This window comes from Heptranchias perlo, chromosome 33, assembly GCF_035084215.1.
Source record: "Heptranchias perlo isolate sHepPer1 chromosome 33, sHepPer1.hap1, whole genome shotgun sequence".
Lineage (NCBI taxonomy): Eukaryota > Metazoa > Chordata > Chondrichthyes > Hexanchiformes > Hexanchidae > Heptranchias > Heptranchias perlo.
This window is the reverse complement of record NC_090357.1, coordinates 17,796,516-17,819,077: the sequence shown is the minus strand read 5'-3', so window position 1 is coordinate 17,819,077 and position 22,562 is coordinate 17,796,516.

Below are 22,562 nucleotides of genomic sequence, written 5' to 3'. Positions count from 1 at the left end.
GTGACATCGCTGGGGTTTCTCAGTCGTCTGCCCATAAGTGTATACATCAAGTCACGGATGGCTTGTTTGCAAGGGCATCCCACTACGTCAACTTCCCCATCAACGACATCAGCCTGACTGAGAGGGCAGTGGGTTTCCACTCTGGCTGGCTTCCCACGGATACAGGGTGCAATTGATCGTACACAAGTAGCAATCAGAGCACCTCCACATGAGCCAGGAATGTTCATCAACAGAAAAGGATATCACTCCATCAATGCACAGCTCGTTTGCGACCACCGGAAGAGGTTTCTGCAGGGGAGCTGCCATGATTCCTTCATTCTGCGTGAATCCAACATCCCGGCCCTCTTCCACGCACAAGACACACTTAAGGGATAGCTCCTTAGAGACAAGGGATATGCCCTACAGACATGGCTCATGACACCTGTAAGGAACCCCACCAGTGAGGCACAGAAGTGTTACAATGACAGCCACAGCACCATCAGGTCTGTCATTGAACAAGCCATAGGAATGCTGAAGATGCGCTTCCGGTGCCTGGATTGATCTGGGGGAGCCCTTCATTACTCACCGATGAGGGTGAGTAGAATAATAGTCGTGTGTTGCGTCCTGCACAGCATCCTCAACAGAGAGGGTTACCGGTGGATGAGTTCACATGTGCTCCAGAAGCAGCCGCACCTACTATCAACACTGAAGAAGACGACAAGGAGGATGAGGAGGATGAGAAGGATGACGATGGGTGAACCATCGGCAGAGCAGCGTCTCACCTGGCTACTCCTCATGCCAGGGAATCATTCATATTTGATACATTCTCATGGGGAGATCTGCAAAGTGACTGCAGCCAAGTAGTCAGACCACTTCTGAGGACCACCACAACCACAACCCCCCCCCCCCCCCCGGCTAGGTTGCACAAAACAGTCATATAAAGACACATACACCCATTGCAAATGCACCCAATGGGTGGCATCAAGTCTCGCCGTTCATAAGCAATCACATGTAAGAGCAATTTCACAAAAGGGTCTCAAGATCAGGCAAGATGTGGCAGTGGTGGTGAGAATCATAACATTTAATGTGAAGTTAACATAAACCAAATATAAATGAAAAACATGACAGTCTGTCAGATACCCTTGTGCATACACTTGGTGATTAGAAAACCTTCGACTTCCTCTTCCTACTGCTTCTACGTGGTGCATCCCCTGTGGCTGCAGCAGAGATAGTGGCAGGTTGCTCAGATTCATGCCCAGACTGCTTAAATGCTTTCGACCTACGACCTCTAGGTTTTGGAACCCGTGAGGACCACTCCAAAGACTGCTCCTCCTGGACCTGTCAAGGGCAGACTCAGCCATTTGGAGAGGAGACAGCATCAAGGTTACTGGTTGAGGGGAGGGCAATGGGTGAGATGTGGGAGCACTTTGAGTGGCATCCCCACTTCCATGTCCACTTTCACCATCATCCCTGTCCTGAGCCAGGGCGACATCACTCCTACCACTTGGCTGGACAATAGTTTGGAGGACATTTGTGATGCCTTGTAAGGCCAGTGCTAGTCCATCTGTCTGCCTCTCTAAGGCAGCAGAATGTAGTTCGCCCTGAGTCCCCATGGCAGTTGCCAGGGCCTGAATGGACTCATTTGTGAGCCGTGCTTGAAGCTCAATGAAGGCTGTCATTCTCTCCGTCACAGACATTGCCGCACTTACCTGCGCCACCAATCCACTAGCGATGGAGTTAGAGTTGTCCATCCTCTCCGCTATTGTGGAGAGTGTGCATGGCATGTTTTCCACTCCCTCGCAAAGTTGCTCCTGTAACTCTATCATTCTCCTTTTCAAGGCGGGCCCCCAGGTTTCAGCATCTGTGCCACGCTGAGCAGAGCCTGGAGAAGAGTGCGCCCACCGACGTGGACTTTCCACCACTGCCCCTGTCACCAGTGTCTGCTCGTGCTCTCTTGTGTATGTGGATTCACCAGGTGACAACCCAACTACCTGTCTAATAGGACCGACCAAGGTGTGAGTATCTGCGCTGGTGGATGGTTTGCTAAAACGTGGCGATGCGTCCTCAGAGGCAGGGAGCTCCTCTGAGGAATCACCCTCGACCATGTCTCCCGTGACATCCCTGGAAGAGAACATACAGCAGTGTTAATAATCATCGCAGAAATAATGTTGCGATGAGCATACTGAGGTGTGCAACAGATCAATCGTTGATAACGTCATCCCATGTTGTGTGAGGGATGTTAAAGTTCTGTCACCAGAAATTTGTGGGGTGCCAGTCTTGGCATCGCCGGCGGCCAGGCACTCCACCGTCCGACTTATGTCCAACGCCTCCTCCTCCGCCTCTGTGAGGGCCAGGATTTGTGGAGGCCCCCCTCCAGTCCTCACCCTCTCCCTTGCATTCTGCGCTCTCTTATCCTACAAGGGGAGAAAATACAGATGTGTGAATGAGTGGGAGTGACGTGGTCACCCGATAGATGCATTGCTCTAGGTCAGGCTGACAATGAAAGAGATGCATCAGAGGGTGACGATCAGACTGATTGATCACATTGGATCAGGATTGGGGTGAATGGGAGAGGTGGGTGCACAAATTGGGGGGGGGGGGTGAAGAAGTGCACTGAAAGTGAAGGTAACTTGATACTGAACCTTAAGTGGATGTGAGGAGTGATGTGATGGAGTAGGCTTCACAGGGCAGTGTGAAGGAGTAATGTTCACCAGGGAATGCAGGCCAATCAGTAGCTGTACTCACTTTTCCTGACCTGGTTAGGTCATTAAATCTCTTTCTGCAATGCTGCCACAACCGGGGCACCATGCTCCTGCTGCTGACCTGGTCTGCCATCTCCAGCCACACCTTCTTTGTGACAGAGCCAGGTTTCTTTCCCCAGTTGGCTGGAAAAAGCACCTCCCTCCTGCTTCTCACTGCACCCATCAATGTCTCCAGGGCATCGTCGGAGAACCTAAGAGCTGCCTTGGCTCTGGAACGTTGGATAGTCATTGTAGCCTCTTTTCTCCTTCAAAGTGCACTGTCGGAGCGGCCCTTTAAATGGTGGGCTTTAAACGTGTCATGCAGGTGCGCAATCTGCAGGCTGCACAGTTTGAGGACGCGAAACCCAGAAGTTCAGTTAAATGGCTTCAATTGAGTCGCGATCGCTAGGGAAACTGCACAGTTTCTTTCTATGGATTTCCCACCCGATTATTAACTGCCCCACTGAGATCCCGCCTCCTAGTTAAAATTTAGGCCTTGGATTCAGTAGATTGTGACTTCCTGACGTATTCGCTGATTGGTGCAGAACTACACTACGAGTAAAGAAAATGAGGAAACACCAATGAGTTAACAACCAGCATTACAATTCAAAAATCCAACAGTGCCATACTCTGTTTTAGAACTGTTTGCTTGAGATGGTTTTTCACACTGTATAGTTGTAATAATGGTGCAGTATGGAAAATATATTCATACCAGGGAGGGGGGAAGCATTGCTTGCAAATTATGGTGATGATGTCAGAGATTTGATGCACATTTTAGCCTTGTAACCTCTTCACAGTATTTGTAATTTGAGTTGATGTTTTGCAGATGTGTCCTCCCGGATTGGAACCTAACTCTGACCACAGCAGTTGTGTGAACTGCCGGAGTGGATACTTCTCCAGAGAAAGTGACTCTAAGTGCAGTCAGTGCCCTGCAGGTAAGATATAGACACATTCTTACAGCTTTTAAAATGTGTTACTTATGTGAAGCTACTTTTCCCTGTGTTAATTGTGTCCATGTGATTTATATCAATTAGTGTTAATTGTATTCAGGTGGTGCGTATCAATTGGGAACTCTCTTGTATCCATTTATAAGAGAGCTGAGGTTGGGTAACGTGGAGCTCTGTGAATGGAGGTGTGAAGTAACTGAAGACTGGGCTCTGGTAGTCTAGCTGGCACCACTTGGCTATCCAATTTGTAACGTGGTAGCAGTGGATGGTTGCCTGAAGGTGGAGGTTGGAAACTATGATTTGGGGGGGCCTTAAAACACCTGTACTACCCCTTTCTTTCATATGGACCACCTGTACCACTACTGTCACTCTTCATTGCCCTTGTTATTCTAACTCTTTTTTTTATTCATTCTTGGGATGTGGGCAAGAATGAACAAGGCCGGCTTTTATTGCCCATCCCTAGTTGCCCTGAGAAGGTGATGGTGGGCCAACTTCTTGAACCACTGGTAGAGGGTTTTTTTTTTACAACTGAGTGGCTTGCTAGGCCACTTCAGAGGGCAGTTAAGAGTCAACCACATTGGGTGTTGGACTTGAGTTACATATAGACCAGACTGGGTAAAGACAGCAGGTTTCTTTCCCTAAAGGACATTAGTTACAATTAAATATGGTTACAATGACATGGCACTGTTTTACTATAGACAGGTATGGTACATGATTTATATCAGCCTTATAGAAATTACCATAACTCATCAGTGACTTTGTCAGATGCAGATCACCAGGTCAAGCCATCCATGAAAGTATAAATCTTGTCCTTCTCTTGCAAACCGTATCTTCGATGCACACATCGTACAAGCTGCAAAAGTAACCCTTAATAAAAAAAACTCTCATGTGTAACAGTCAGTGAAATAGAAGTCCCCATAGCAGCAGTGCAGAAGCATTACAGTATTGGTCATCTAATAGTCATCTGTCATTGGTAGAGCATAACACTTAATCCAACTGCATTGAAACAATAAATACTTCTGTTGTTTTTCATATTAATCAACAACTTGCACTTATATAGTGCTTTTAAAATAGTAAAACGTCCCAAGGTGCTTCACAGAAATGTTATCAGCCACATAAGGAGACATTAGGACAGGTGACTAAATTCCAAAGAGGTAGGTTTTCAGGGGCGCTTTAAAGGAGGAGAGAGAGACAAAGAGGTTTGGGTCTAGACAGCTGAAGTCACTGCCGCGAATGGTGGGCGATACGAGGGATGCACAAGAGGCCAGAGTTGGAGGAAAGCAGAGTTCTCGGAGGGTTGTAGGGGTGGAGGAGGTTACAGAGATGGGATGGGCTTTGAGAGATCTGAACACGAGGATGAGAATTTTAAAATTGATGCGTTTAATTTTAATTTAATTTAAAGCTAAACCGGAGTGTTCTTCCACATGCAGGCCATGGTGGCAGACATGATGATTGCTGGAGAAATTCTTTCAATGTTCTTGCATTGTTATTTGTCGCAGGCTTTCTATGCCCAGTGCCAGGGTTACCTTCACCTATCTTGTGCTCTGCGGGTACCTACCAGCCAGATGTTGGCCAGGCACACTGTGTACCATGCCCTGCTGGAAGAGATTGTGCTGACCCTTCAAGAGCCATTCCATGTCCTGCCGGAACCTACAGTATTAAAGGAGGAACCAGATGTTTACTTTGTGCTCCAGGTACACTGATGATCTACTGGCTCCACTTTGAATGTTTTGTAAGATCTACTTAACCCCATTGCTGTTTTGTTTATTTCCAATTGTACTTATCCTATAAATTAATTGATCGTATTTACTTTAAAAGAAACTTTTTTACATTATTTTTGCTTAAAGGGTTCTACAATGACAGGCCAGGTGCCTTCAACTGCATCAAATGTCCTTCTGGATCATTGTGTTCGCCCACTGAAGCTGCTGAATGTGAGGCAGGGTACTACAGTGAGGCTGGCATGACCAGCTGCCTACCCTGCCCGGGTGGCTACAACTGTAAGAGCCGCCAAAAACCAAAACCTTGCGGCGTCGGCAAATTCGCTTCAAATGGAACCATCAGCTGTGAAAATTGTCCAAGAGGTAGGAGGATATCTACAGTCGTTATCTAGCCATTAGAGAATGGGAAGATCATTTATTGTGGTTTTTAACAGAAGGATTTGTTTTGCCCACCCCAAAAAAAGTTACAAAAAAAGATACTGACACACAATTAACCCCGACAGAAGCTGACCTTTCCGTTTACTACTGTCATTATTTTGCAGTTGTTGTGCTTTTTCCTTTGAACTACTTTTCCATTTCATTGACCATGGCATGTATCTTCAATGGGTGGGTGAGATACCTCAAAGCCACCATCTAGGACACTGTATTTGAGGCAGTACTGGAAGGGACCCCTCACCCGGCAAAGTTCCTTCCCTCTTCCATTTGCAGTGGAGTACACAAAGATAACTGACTGTGGGCTGGCAGCAACTTGTCTCCCTGGAGCATTCATTATCCCCATTGTCTGGCACTTCTGCCATGTAAACAGATATTGAGCATCATTAATGTCTCATCAGTGACTATAACATTGAAAGAAAGCGGCCGTCTTTCACTTTAACAATAGACCAGTGTGATAGAAAAGGGAAAGTATACGAGCCTGAAGTCTGAGAATCTGTCCCTCTTGGGTATTCAATCGAGCCAAGTGGAGTCTCATTTCTGTAATGTAGAACGCAGTAATTAATTAATAATACTTTCTTAACCTTTGGCTCAGATGGCAATGCTTCCTCATTCAAGTTGTATTTTCTCTTGAATTTTAATCGAGATGACTAATTTATAGCATAATTAGTTAGTGATGAATAGGCTACGAATCACAGCAGAGCTAATAACATGGTGATGTAGTGGCTGATTGTGCAGCAACACAAATACACTGAGAGTTTTACTGCAGTGCAGTGCATTCACATTTACTATGAACCTGTAATGTCAAATAGTGATATAATAACATCAGCGTGAAACTACAAGGACAGTAAGGTACCCCACTACTGTCTCCATGGATCAGCAAGTAAGCTCACATCCCACTTGACTGAATTACCCTCTCCAATCCTGTTCCAACACACCCTACGTCCCCATTTGTTTCAAATCTGTGCTCATGGATAGGGGTCTCAGTTCCCCTGAGGGTCTTGCATGTGGGAATTAAGGGGGGTTTGACTCTATTGAGAAACATTTGAAGTGGAAGCGGGTCTCATCTCTTCTAAGAATTGCCGATTCACTCATTTTATTCATCACAATTTTGTTTGCGTGTCTTTATTCGATAACTCCCTTTTGTATTTTCTCCATATCCTTTTCTAATTCACAGAATCTACTTGTACTCATTATGGTAATGGGGGGAGAAACAACTTCAGAGGAAACCAATATTACACAATGGTCGAATCCATGCAGATGGGTTTACACTCGTTCCTCTACATTGTGACTTTTCTGGGCCATTATTTCACCTCTTGATTCATTTGTGCAGCTCCTTATTTCCTCACAAAACTCTTAAAAAGATAATTTGCCATCACGGTTAACTCTGCTTCCAGTTTAATGAAACTTTTTACTTTGTTTTCCACTGGAAATCCCTGAAGATGGAAACAGGAAATAATTTCCTGATTTGATGCTGTGCAGGAAAGTCTCTTAATCTGCACTCTCTGACTTTCGTATATTCCATTTATTTTTTTCTTTTCCTCCCTCCGATTTTCTCCCCTCCTCTCCTAGCGGTGCAGACTCTTGCTGTGGCACAGGGCTGTGTGCACCTTACTAGTGTGGGCAGTCTTCATGTGTGAGGCTAGACCACAAAGTCGCAGGCTATTCAACAGTGGGGGGCAGCCAGCTGAGGACTATCCAGTTCTCAACTGATTTTCATGCACTTTCTAGAAGGATTTATTGAATAACTTTTATGGGCAAGGATCCTGCCTCATTTCCTCCCCTCCCTATTCCACGGCCAATTGTACCACAGAGCACTGCATTTATCCACTAAACCTTAGAGGTGTTCACGTATTTTAAAGTAGCGATGGACATCACCAAACCTTTGGTGAGCATTACATGCACTTCCCGCTTGATTAGAATTGTGCCCTAAAATATGTTTTTTATTCTCGGTATGTGGGCGTCACTGGCAGGGCTGGCACTTATTGTCCATCCCTAGTTACTCTGAGAAGGTGTTGGTGGGCCTTCTTGGCAGCCCGTGTGATGAAGGTACTCCCACAGTGCTGATAGGGCTGTTTTGGAAAACTGGATTTAATATGTACTCGATTTATTTAAATAAAATATACAATGCAAAATGCTAAGAACATTAGATCATGTTCCAATGTATTTTTGCAATGTTTTATTTTTTGAATTTGCCGTGCTCAATTTTGTATTCATGTGTGCCAGCTTTCAAATTGAAATCCAAATTAAACCTAACCACACAATGTCTATTTGCATTCACAGCTCCTTCAATAACATAAAGGTCCACGTTATTAAATATCTGAGTGCTTGACATCATTGTGAAGAATGGGTTCAGTACTTGGCAGTGAATTCACCGCTTCCCTGATTCATGTTGACAGTCTGTGGCTCTGGAAAACGCATAGCTTTTTATTTGTGTTTACTTTCTGTTGTCATGTGTTGCTGTGTGGTGAATAAACAGTTTCTGAAGCCACCTTTTCAAATGAACATTGTTATACATTCAGTTTGATTTCTGTTCACTCTCTTGGCCTGATTTCTCTCCGGGAAAACGTCTGCTCTGAACAATATGTTTTATTTCTCCCCTCCTCCCCTCAGGACATCACTGCCCCTATGAGGCCTCCATTCAGCCCATCCCATGTGCTCCTGGTTACTATGCTAATAGGCGTGGGCAGACAGAATGTAAGAAATGCAACATTGGAAACTACTGTGAGGACCCAGCAAGTGACCCAGTGCTTTGTCCAGTGGGGAAACAGTGCGCGACTGCAGGGCTTACAGCTCCTCACACCTGCCCTTTTGGAACATACACAGATACAGAAGGAAGCACACAGTGTCTATTATGCCCAGCAGGTTTGTAACAGCAGCTTATGAAAACTGAATCTTTCACCATTAGCTTTCATTAACTAAAAACAGTGTAGAGCCACATACATGCAAACACCTGCTTTAATGCATTTTCTTTTTTTTATTCATTCATGGGATGTGGGCGTCGCTGGCAAGGCCGGCATTTATTGCCCATCCCTAATTGCCCTTGAGAAGGTGGTGGTGAGCCGCCTTCTTGAACTGCTGCAGTCCGTGTGGTGAAGGTTCTCCCTCGGTGCTGTTAGGAAGGGAGTTCCAGGATTTTGACCCAGCGACGATGAAGGAACGGCGATATATTTCCAAGTCGGGATGGTGTGTGACTTGGAGGAGAACGTGCAGGTGGGGTTGTTCCCATGTGCCTGCTGCCCTTGTCCTTCTAGGTGGTAGAGGTCGTGGGTTTGGGAGGTGCTGTCAAAGAAGCCTTGGCAAGTTGCTGCAGTGCATCCTGTGGATGGTACACACTGCAGCCACAATGCGCCGGTGGTGAAGGGAGTGAATGTTTAGGGTGGTGGAAGGGGTGCCAATCAAGCGAGCTGCTTTGTCCTGGATGGTGTCGAGCTTCTTGAGTGTTGTTGGAGCTGCACTCATCCAGGCAAGTGGAGAGTATTCCATTACACTCCTGACTTGTGCCTTGCAGATGGTGGAAAGGCTTTGGGGAGTCAGGAGGTGAGTCACTCGCCGCAGAATACCTAGCCTCTGACCTGCTCTTGTAGCCACAGTATTTATATGCCTGGTCCAGTTCAGTTTCTGGTCAATGGTGACCCCCAGGATGTTGATGGTGGGGGATTCGGCGATGGTAATGCCGTTGAATGTCAAGGGGAGGTGGTTAGACTCCCTCTTGTTGGAGATGGTCATTGTCTGGCACTTGTCTGGCACGAATGTTACTTGCCACTTATGAGCCTGGATGTTATCCAGGTCTTGCTGCGTGCGGGCTCGGACTGCTTCATTATTTGAGGGGTTGCGAACTGTGCAATCATCAGCGAACATCCCCATTTCTGACCTTATGATGGAGGGAAGGTCATTGATGAAGCAGTTGAAGATGGTTGGGCCGAGGACACTTCCCCTCTCCATCATTCCATTTTAGGTCATTCTACTGCGGATTGAGTGAGCTATGATGGTCTTTAACATTCTTAGGAAGCTATTCTGTTTATTATATTGCATAGAATTACATAGAATTTTACAGCACAGAAACAGGCCATTTGGCCCAACAGTTCTATGCTGGTGTTTATCCTCCGCATGAGCCTTCTCCCACCTTATTTCATCTCACCCAATCAAAATAACATGGAATCATACAGCACAGAAGGAGGCCACATTCAGCCCATCGTAACTGTGCCGGCTCTTTGAAAGAGCTATCCAATTAGTCCTATTCCCCCTGCTCTTTCTACATAGCCCTGCAAATCTTTTTCCCGTCAAGTATATATCTAATTCCCTTTAAAAAGTTACTATTGAATCTGCTTCCATCACCCTTTCAGACTGTGCTTTCCAGATCATAACAACTCGCTGTGTAAATAGATACACAATCTCCCAAAATACTTTACAGAGAAATAATAGGAGCATCAGCGACTGAGGAATGGAGGAGAGGGTTAAGAGAGGTGACTGAAGGCTATATCAAAAGAAGGGTTAAAAAATAAATATTTTTAAGAAGAGGACAGAAGAGTAGAGAGGATAAGGGGTTTAGACAGGGAGTTTCAGAGTTTAGGGTTAGGCAAATGGAGGAGGGATGCACAGGAAGCCATAGTTGGAGGATCAAAAGATGTGGGAGGGAATATAAGGCTGGAGGAGATTGCAAGGGTAGTGAGAAGTGAGGCTGTGGAGTGATTTGTAAACATTTGGATGGGTTGGGGGTCGGAGAGCAAGTGTAGGTCAACGTGAATGGGGGTAATGGGAGTAGGACATAATATGGGACAGGATATGGGCAGCTGTATTTTGGATAAGTTGAAGATTATGGAGGACGGACAATGGAAGGTCATCAAGGCAAGCATTGGAGTGTTTGAGTCTGGAAGTGACAAAAACATGGATATGGGTTTCAGTGGTGGGGGTGGGCATGACTGAGGGAGGAGCAGAGGCAGGCAATGTTGTGATGGTGGAAGCAATCACTCTGTGTGCTATTCAAAGAAGAGCAGGGGAGTTCTCCTGGTATCCCAGTCTCAATCACCACCTCCAAATCAAATCAAACTGATCATTTGCTTCATCACTGTTTGTGGGCGCCTGCTGTTCGCAAATTTGCTGCTATGTTTGTGCATAACAACAGTAACTATAATTCAAAGGTACTTCATTGGTTATGGTGCTTTGGGACATCCTGAGGCTGTGAAAGACATTACATAAAAGCAAGTTATTTCCTTCAAGAGCACTAACAGGTGACAGGGCTATCAGTTCTCAGTTAACATTAAACAGTTCCTGGATTGTTCTATGAACCACCAGGGAATAGTTTACCCGTGACTTTGCACTGGCTGCAGTTTTACTGCAGTGGATGTGAAGCCCAAGTGATGTGCGATTTACCTCTTAGAGGTGGTTTTATGTCTTTATTCTAAGAGTGCTTTGGCTCACCTGCATTCGAATTGCACTAAATCGATGCAAATTCAAAAACACTTTGTATCAATGTAAACCATTTAGCCCATCTGGTCTATTAACTGTGATATGATTTCACCTTTAGGAGAATTGTCGTAATTTAAAAAATATCTTTTCATCTTTCAGTCCATCAAATCTGTCTGTACAAATTGACACTCTCACAGTGAACGAACCCCTGTCCTAATTTTGCCCATTCCACCCAGTTTCAGCTACCCAAAGGCAAACAGTGCTATGATATTGTGGAAAATGTTTTTTTATTCACATGCAGCACTGCTGGTAAATCAACAGATACAGAACAAAATGCAGCAAAGACACAGAATCCTTGAGACACTGCTCACACTGCAGGCTCTGCCTGGCCCTCCTTTGGTCTGTTGACCTCATAGATCCCCTAGGTTTGAATATCCATGTAATATATGATTATAATATGATATTTTAAAGTGGATTTTCTCCATGCAGTCTCTCGAGTGGAGCTAATCCAAAGGGCTAGATTTCGCTGGAGCGAGGCATCTCACAGCTCACCCTGTTAGTTAGACTTGTTCATGCATGTTTAGGTTTTAAAAATTTTTGCCCTCAAAGTTGCTGGAAGTGCGAGTTGAGAACGGCACAGCGAGGAAAGCAGAGCATCTGGGACCGTGGTGAACAACGGGACAAACAGTGAATCTCCATAACCAATGAGATTAAAAGATTGAGAAATAAACAGAGGAAGGACTGAGAAGGAGGGTGAATTAGAGTGGGTGAATTCAATGTCAAATCAGGTACAGAAAGAGAAATAAAGAGAGGGGAAAAAGGATTGGATTAAGAGAGAGAGAAAAAAGAGGCTGAAAGAACAAGTAAGAAAAAATTTGTTAAAATTTAAAATTTGACATTTTGAAAATCTCCTAAAACCATTCACAACTTGAAGGAACGAGACTAAACACTTAGAATTGTTTACTTTCTGGGCAAGAGAGATTGATTGTCAGTCAGTAACAATTATCATGTCATTAAAAGGGTACTCACACTGATAATTAGTGGACTTAACTTTAACTTTCTGTGGCGAGTTTAATGGACAATTAATGTGCAAATGTAGCAACTTAATGAAAATCACGAGGAGGGTAAGGGCGAGACGCCGTTTTCGCAAAGCTAACGGTGCAGCAGCGTAAATCGGCCAGCAACTTGTGACGATTCACAAGTTGCTGGCCAATCTGCGTATTAATAACGGCGTGTTTTATCCAGACATCGTTATTTTTTCAGCAAAATCTGGCCCAATATATTTAGAGCTGCTCCATTTTGACTTTTTTTTATATTATGGCTAAAGAATAAAATATGATATTTATTTTACATTTCAAACATTGATTAATTTAGATAATTTTGGGTTAAATAAACCGTGTATGGTGTGTGGTGTCGGCTTGAATGGGTTAACATTGGATGAAACAGTTTGACAAGATGTGTGAGACCACCGGCAAGAAGTAGTTTAATGTCACTCGGCCGTAGCACCCATGTCAGGAAGGATTTAATGTATATTTTACTGTGAAAAAGCTTTGCCGCATATGTACCAACATTTCATGGTAGGTGATTGAGAATTTAGGCACTGAACAAAAATTGACTGCCACTCCATTATTCAGCTGCAGAATATCTGAAAGCAGCTGCTCTAAATATATTGTGTTGGCCTCATGAGTACAGGCACTTTAAAGCTGCATAAAGGGCCTTTAATAAACATCATGAATGTTTTATAAATCATTTTATTTTATAGGTCACAAAAGCTATGACAGATATAATTTATCGCACATGCGAGGGATGTTCCTCTACTACCACGGAGAGATGCATATGTCCAAATCATTTCTGGTGCCATCAATGATTTTTAATGTCACATCACACCATAAAATATCTAAGCTCCACAAACTCATTTTGACTTGCTGCATAATAGTAATATAAAAAGAAAATAGGGTAGACTTTAACTTGCCGCTCAGGTGTAAAATTGGCATTATGGATTGGCCGCCTATCACAGAAACTAACTGATTTTCTTTTCCACGGATGGGGCGGTTTCTATAACGGGAGGCTGATTTGCAATGCCAGTCTTTACGCCTGGGCAGCAAGTTGAAAATCTACCCCAATATCTCAGCCCTCTCTTGTTCTTTCATTTGATGCTTTATAATTGCTGACAATTTTACAACACCAAGTTATAGTCCAGCAATTTTATTTTAAATTCACAAGCTTTCGGAGGCTTCCTCCTTCGTCAGGTGAACGATGTGAAAATCTGACGAAGGAGGAAGCCTCCGAAAGCTTGTGAATTTAAAATAAAATTGCTGGACTATAACTTGGTGTTGTAAAATTGTTTACAATTGTCAACCCCAGTCCATCACCGGCATCTCCACATTATAATTGCTGGCCAGAGGCAGTCTAAGAATAAGTCACTTTTGCCTCAGTGACATTATGAATGGAAATGGATCTCACGGCAGAGATATTGGCATGAAACAAGCATCCCTAATTAGGAGTTAAAGGTATTTTCGAGGCTGTTTCTAATGCTCAGTCTGTGCCAGGCAGATTCAGCTTTGCATTAATGCAAACTGTACATTGTCGTTCATGTACAATGTCACCCAATTCCGATATAGGGAAGTGGAAGCTGTCACCTAGCGAAGGTTAGTGTTTAAAAGTTTAGCAACAACAAAGTTTTAAAAAATCCTGGAAATTGAAAACTTTTTAACCCATTAACGATCACATAGGCACTTTGTTAACATTAAAATGTAACTAGCACGAGAATGCTTGTTAGCATGCATGCATGGAACTCCATTTTCCCCAGCTTGAGAGCAATGCGGAGCTGGCAGTATAACTCTGGTCTCAAACTAATATAGTCCCCCAACGTTTAGATCAGGCACGTTGGTGTAAACGCAATTTGCCCGTTATAAGCAGTTAAACCATAATAGGTTAAGTCTCCTTATTTCGATCTCAGTGTTAAGCCTCCTCATTTCGTTGCTGTAAGAGACTCAAACTAGCCAACATATTCTCAACAGGCTGAAATCAAACAATGTTCAGGGGCTAAGGATTAAAGTGCAGCCTGTGAATTCATGGCCAATTTTGATTGTCCGCTTCTCTCTTCCCCTTCACGACTCTTTCGATGCCTTTGATAAATCCAATTGCTACGACAGGGGCCGGTTTCACAAATAAAGGGGATTAACGAGGTGTAAACTTATTGAAAAACCTACTGAACTGCCTAGAATAGCCAGCGTGCTTAATACATTATAAGCAGTGCCTTTGTAATTGACAAATGGTTAGTGCTACTTGCCTGATATAGGCAGCGGCCCTTGATAAGCATGGACAGTATATGTAGTGGGGCCTGTACCTATAATATAGCAACACCCTTAGTGAACTTGTAAGGATATGCTGCACCATCAACCATCATTGAGTGTGATCTGAATGCGTTTACAGCTGAATCACATGTACGTAATAATTTTTTTTTATTATTCGTTCACGGGATGTGGGCGTTGCTGGCGAGGCCAGCATTTATTGCCCATCCCTAATTACCCTCGAGAAGGTGGTGGTGAGCCGCCTTCTTGAACCGCTGCAGTCCGTGTGGTGACGGTTCTCCCACAGTGCTGTTAGGAAGGGAGTTCCAGGATTTTGACCCAGCGACAATGAAGGAACGGCGTTATATTTCCAAGTCAGGATGGTGTGTGACTTGGAGGGGAATGTGCAGGTGGTGTTGTTCCCATGTGCCTGCTGCTCTTGTCCTTCTAGGTGGTAGAGGTCGCGGGTTTGGGAGGTGCTGTCGAAGAAGCCTTGGCGAGTTGCTGCAGTGCATCCTGTGGATGGTGCACACTGCAGCCACAGTGCGCCGGTGGTGAAGGGAGTGAATGTTTAGTGTGGTGGATGGGGTGCCAATCAAGCAGGCTGCTTTATCTTGGATGGTGTCAAGCTTCTTGAGTGTTGTTGGAGCTGCACTCATCCAAGCAAGTGGAGAGTATTCCATCACACTCCTGACTTGTGCCTTGTAGATGGTGGAAAGGCTTTGGGGAGTCAGGAGGTGAGTCACCCGCCACAGAATACCCAGCCTCTGACCTGCTCTCGTAACCACAGTATTTATATGGCTGGTCCAGTTAAGTTTCTGGTCAATGGTAACCCCCAGGATGTTGATGGTGGGGGATTCGGCGATGGTAATGCCGTTGAATGTCAGGGGGAGGTGGTTAGACTCTCTCTTGTTGGAGATGGTCATTGCCTGGCACTTATCTGGCGCGAATGTTACTTGCCACTTATGAGCCCAAGCCTGGATGTTGTCCAGGTCTTGCTGCATGCGGGCTCGGACTGCTTCATTATTTCTTCATAATGGCCCAGGGTTTCCTCAGAGCTGGTCGACTTCACCAGCAGTGCGGCAGAAGCACGTATTCTTAAGATTCTTCTTACTTATTATAAAGTTAAATCTGCTGATAAGAGTCAAAGGGGACTACACTGGGTACTCTGTTTTTCAGGTTACAGCTGCATTGCTCCAAATTTGTCCCTTGAACGCTGTGAAAGGGGAACATACAGTCCAGTGGGGGAACCCTATTGCCAGCCCTGCCCATTTGGCACATACTCTAATCAAACCGGAGGGTCTGTGTGCCACATCTGTCCAGCAGGATTCTCCTGCAGTCATCCAGCTTTCGACCCTGAGCTCTGTACCAAAGGATCATTCAGGTTAGTGACGTGTGCCCTTTATATTGACTTTACAGGGGAGAATTCCACAGTTTAATGGTGATAACTGAGTGTCAGAACACCAAAAGAAAATGAATTGTTATCCTTCTTTTTCCTTCATTCTCTTTCAGAATTGCTTAATTTTTTTTTGTTGTGCCTCTTTGGCTGTAATACTGAGAACTGCTCCAAATCTGAAGATGTGTAGCTAATCTGTTATTTTCACACTTCAGGTGTCCTCATGGTGAGAACTTCAGAACACATAATATCACTTGGATGCTACCAAAGAGTGTCCAGGTAGTGGAATGTGTCCTTGTTGTACTTAACTCCAGTTCGTCATATGCCAATTAATAATCAAAATCAGAAATCTCTCTCTCTCTGTAGAGAGATTTCTGTTTTTGATTATTCAGTGGTGTAAGAGGAACTGGAGAGGTGTGGAACAATGGCACATTCTACATCCTGGCTACCCTTTGAGGCATCTAAGGTTGACATTCATATAAAATATAACATATATGATATAGACTATATATATACACTTACATACACTGACACACATACCTATAAACACACACACAGAGACACACGCACATATACACACCGATTCACGGCCCAACCGATTTTTCAGTGATTAAAATGACTTAACTGGATGAAAGGGAGCACCACAAATTGCATGCAGTGATCCCCAAGCCCAATCTCCAATCCACACTCCCATTCACCGAAGCTTTGGGCCAGGAGCGGAACATCACCAAAGTTATCCTTTTGTTTCGTTGACAAAATTTGGTACAACTTGAAATAAAACTTGGAAACCAATGTCACTCTCAGATTGTACAAGACTGGATATTTGGAGTGTGAAGTGGAGCAGCCACTAAATCAAATACTGGTTACTTCCAAATATCAGACATTTCGAAAAGGACAAGTCTAATTTCTTTAAAGATAGAAGCTTGTTTTTTCCTATTTCTGTGGAATCATGGCTTCCATGATCCTGATGAATTCTGGCATTGCATCGACTCTCCCCCTGAACTCCTAAGCTGGCACAGCCTCAGATTTCAAATTTGTGGCCCTTGCCATATTTTACATCATCCCTGGCAACCATTCTTCTCAAGCTACACTTATCACTGGAAGCAAACGTTAATAGTTTTGGGTGGCAAAAGCATTAAAATGTTTAATGATAAATTATAACAAAAAAGAATTGATAAAAAATCACTTGTGTCCGTATTTCGCAAGCAAGGAGCATAAAATGACTGCCAAAACAGTGCTGAGATTTGAATTTAACGCCACAGAGCATTAATAGTGAAAGCAGATCATTTGTTCGACACTGTAACTCTAGGCCATTAGCGTCTTTGGGAATAGGGCAAAGGAACAAAAAACTCTGAGACCTGAAATGACAAAATAAAGTATAGGTGTCATCATGCATCTTTCAAAATTCTTAAACTTGTATAACTGTGAGATCTCAGCACCTTAATTGGTGAAATATCAAAGACAACCTGATTAATCATTTTTAAACTCAGATTATAACTCGTCTAAACCTAATTTTGGTATTTCGACTTGATATTAGAGATTTGCGACGTTATATTTTGGAGTTATTTTGGTCTTGAAACGTTAGTTTAATTACTTGAGATAAGTGAGATGATGTCTTATTCTGTACTCTGGCTTTCATTTGCCATGCAACGAAGTACAAACTATCGAGCTGTGCCAGGACTATCAAAAGCTGACTTCTCACTTCCAGTGACACAAGGTGTCAGCCATGATTCAGTGGGTAGCACTCTCGCCTATGAGCCTGACACTCCAGTGCAGTGCTGAGGGAACAGTACACTGTCGGAGGTGCCTTCTTTCTAATGAGACATTAAACCGAGGCCCTGTCTGCCCTCTCAGGTGGATGTAAAAGATGATGTGGAGATGCCGGTGATGGACTGGGGTTGACAAATGTAAACAATCTTACAACACCAAGTTATAGTCCAACAATTTTATTTGAAAATCACAAGCTTTCGGAGGCTTCCTCCTTCGTCACCTGACGAAGGAGGAAGCCTCCGAAAGCTTGTGATTTTCAAATAAAATTGTTGGACCATAACTTGGTGTTGTAAGATTGTTTACAGATGTAAAAGATCCCATTGTATTATTTCAAAGAAGAGCAGGGGACTCCTCCCCAGTGTCCTGGCCAATATTTATCCCTCAACCAACACCACTAAAACAGATTATCTGGTCGTTATCACATTGCTGTATGTGGGAGCTTGACATGTGCAAATTGGCTGCCAGGTTTTCTACATTACAACAGTGACTACACTTCAAAAAGTACTTCATTAGCTGTAAAGTGCTTTGGGATGTCCTGAGGTCATGTAAAGTGCTCTTTAAATGCAAGTGTTTTCTTTCTTTCTTTCTTTCTGCAATGTGCTGCAGATCTCTTTCAGGTGGCACACAATCCTGTTCTATATAATAGCTCAAGACAGAAAGCTTTTCTTGGGACAAGACTGCAAAGTAATCGGCATGGCTATTGAGGGAATAGTTGTTGCAGTGATTTAGTACACTGACCTTTTACCTCTGAGATGTAGGATTGAATCCAGCCCAGAATGATGAGATGTAGGATTGAATCCAGCCCAGAATGATGAGATGATTGTCTGCTGGCTGTTAAGTGTTCAGTGTAAAATAAGTCTGAGTAGTCTCAGCACAATTGAAATGCTCATCAAATGGATTTCCCGACACAGAGTCTCACTTAACAGGGCCCTTGTTCCCACGTTTTACAAACTCACCCTTGGTCTGCTTTACAATAAGAATTTACTGTTGTGGGCGTAAATGATCAAATACATATGTTGAGATGTAATTTTATCTCCTATTCTGTCCCTTTTACCCAGCACCTTTGGATCTACTTTCTGTACCTCTTGTCCGCCAGGTACTTACAGCAATGGCTCTTGCCCAGAGAGATGCCTCTTCTGCCCTGCTGGCTATTCCTGCCCAGACCCTAAGCAAGGTTAGTCTGTTTAGGGAATGTAAGATCTTAATTGTCAAATTCTGTACAAATGTTCAGATCTTTTTTAAACAAGGTCTATTTTTGTTGCAAAATTTAAGTACATATAAGATATAGCAGAAAACTGAAGCATAAAAGTTAAATGTTATGGTAGAGGATTGGGAACTTGCAGTTCCCTGAGGTACAGGCACCTCTTGTCTCAGATCAGACCATTAGAAGCAACAAATGAGACCTCCCAGATTGTTTATTAAATAAATCGCTGAATGATACAAACCAGGAAGAACCCAGTTCAATCCCCAGTCTGTGTTGATATAATTGACCTCAACAGGGGCAGTGCGAAGACACTGATATTGGCCTCATTACCTCTAGCTGAAGAAGGGTAAAAAATCGGCCAGGGTTCCTGGTCCTAATCACCAGTGATCCCTGCTGGAGGTCCATATGTGTGTGTGTGTGTGTGTGTGTGTGTGTGGGCGCGCGCGCAAATGTCTGGTGAGGGCAAGCTTGGACTTAGCAGTGATGACCTGCCAGCACTGACAGCCAAACCGCACACTTGAGTGAGATATGGGAGCCTTCTGGCACCTGAGGAACTGGACCCCAAGGATTCAGTAGCTCCTTCTTCAGGAGAGGTGGAGGGAAAGAAAAATGGACGGGGGAAAAAAATAAAACCATCAATCTGCAAGGAGTACAAGAGTAAGGAAGTCTTATTACAATTGTACAGGGCTTTGGTGAGACCTCACCTGGAGTACTGCATACAGTTTTGGTCCTCCTTATCCAAGGAAGGATACACTTGCCTTAGAGGCGGTGCAACAAAGGTTCACAAGATTAATTTCTGAGATGAGAGGGTTGTCCTATGAAGAGAGGTTGAATAGAATGGACCTATACTCTCTGGAGTTTAGAAGAATGAGAGGTGATCTCATTGAAACATATAAGATTATGAGGGTGCTTGACAGGGTAGATGCTGAGAGATTGATCCCCCTGGCTAGAGAGTCTAGAACTAGGGGGCATAATTGCAGGATAAGGGGTCGGCCATTCAAGACTGAGATGAGGAGGAATTTCTTCATGCAGAGGGTTGTGACTCTTTGAAATTCTTTACCCAAAAGGGCTGTGGATGCTGAGTCGTTGAATATATTCAAGGCTGAGATGGATAGATTTTTTGGACTCTAGGGATCAAGGGATATGGGGATCGGGCAGGAAAGTGGAGTTGAGGTTGAAGATCTGCCATGATCTTATTGAATGGCGGAGCAGGCTCGAGGGGCTGTATGGCCTACTCCTGCTCCTATTTCTTACGTTCTTATGTTCTGGGCTGGATTCAAACCCATGTCCCAGAGGTTAAAATCAGCGCGCAACTGAGTGCACTACCCACCCACTAAGAAAAATCTTTGACTTCTCATTGATACCAATGTTAAGAATGAAGGAGAACAATTAAAATATTTGAGGTATGTGAATAAAACTAACATTCTTTTTTAATGTACAAAATATGTGCACAGCCATATATTAGAATAAAACATCACATAATAACTAAAAATGTCATAATAATTACATAAATATCACGACTACATTGACCTTGGCATTGCTATTGTCAGCTGATGAGAATAAGTTTTAAAATCTATCAGATGGGGAGAGACATCAGAATTGTGATTCACAGAGCCACCCAGTGGCCAGAGCATGTAGCTACATCATAAACATTAACATGCAAAATTTTTAATAGTATGATGATATATGATTTTGATGCTTTAAAAGTTATATTGTGTAGAATTGAAAATGCAATTAACCTGACACAAAAGCAGAACGATAGACATCTGCATGCACTTTCCAGCTATTTGTAGGTTTACCTGTCTCCAGATTGTCCAGTTCATGGTGGTGTTCATTTCAAAAGTGGCAGAAGCACAGCAGCTCTGGAGAATATTGGACTTTACCCACTGGTCTTTGTGTATGTGACATGGTCATAAAATGTGACCAGGTAATCATGGTCATGGATTCACAGGATCTGTAAATCTGTGCGCTACATATCAGGGGTCTACAATCCCAATTCATCTCTTGCCTGTTACTATAATGGAAATGTTCCTCAGAATGTGTCCAACTCATGGTATCCTTGGTTTTGAACAGAACTTTAGCAAGAAAGATGTAATAAATAATTTCAGAATTTCAATAACAGTTGAATATTAGTACATTTTGGTCTTGATATTAAGCCAATTTGCTGTCAGGACATTTGTGGTTAATTTAGTTTAACATCTTGTTTAAAAGTGTCACTTAAACCCATGCCAGCAATAGCTCCACCTACTGGTGAAATTCAATATTACAGTCTTCCATTGCTGTATCCGAACCCTTCCAAAAACTGAAGGATATAAGTTTTTGTACTGCACTGGTTTATTCTGACTGGCACAGGCCATCAAACACACTCTGATGGATTGCTGGAAAACAATATACCCACCAGAAACACGTGCATGGTTTTATTTATTTTTAAAAGCCCTGTTAACTCTGTTCAACTTGCAGATCCAGTCCCATGTGAGCCAGGGCAATATTCTCTGGGTAATGCGACCTCCTGCATTTTCTGTCCAGCTGGATACAAGTGTACCACCACTACATCAGCTCCTGAAATCTGCCCAGTTGGTACTTTTTCCACCATGGGCCGTCTCATGTGCCAGTTATGTGATCGTGGCTTCTACTGTCCACAGGGAGGAAGCTCAAGTCAGACCGGGTGAGTAAAATAGATTGGTGATCCTAATAATCATTTCTTCTAGGGAACAGATGAATACTTTAATTAAAAAAAAACCTTTACTTCAGAATCCAAGGAAGCTCTGACTGGCAAGGTAATTGATCTTGAATAGAAAAATAGATATTTGACAGGTTCGCTTAAAAGAGTTCATTCAAGTTCACAAGCATCCCAAACTTGCTGCAACCAAATATCTCCTCTGCCGGTCTTCACAACTGTTGCTGCCAGTTGTCGAGTTGGCCCCAGGATTTCTCAACTGCTTGCCCTACCATCTCCTCAGTACTCCCCATGTATCTAGCCAAAGAAAGCTTGGTGAAGAGGTAACTCCCCATCCATCGGTAAGAGATGTTTAAAGAATTTAAGGGTGCCTGTAATGTAAAGGTGCTGTCGCTGGGTCAAAATCCTGGAACTCCCTTCCTAACAGTACTGTGGGAGAACCTTCACCACACGGACTGCAGCGGTTCAAGAAAGCGGCTCACCACCACCTTCTCAAGGGCAATTAGGGATGGGCAATAAATGCCGGCCTCGCCAGCGATGCCCACATCCCATGAACGAATTTAAAAAAAACTGGAGAATCACAGGCACATTCAACGCAAGATCTAGAAAAACCCAACATAGATTTCAACTTGACCTGAACATCTGACAGGTCTTCAGATCTTGTTCTTGCAGCACACCCTCAGTTTAATTCCAAACTATTACGATATTTATAACGATACTGCTGACAAAAACTATTTTAATCGATGTTTCAAACTGTTTGTAAACCCTATAGTGTCACAGGATATCTAACTTTTTCCAGAGATAACTGAGAATATACATTAAGTGTTTATTAATGCAATTTTTCTTTGTGAACATTATATATGCAATGTATTCTGATTTATTAAACACATTTTTCTAAGGACACAAAACTTAGAAGAATCATTTATTTAAAATAATTTTTCAAATTTTCCCCGCTCCTTTCCTGAAGATGCTGACTGTTGGCGAGGTGAAGTTCCA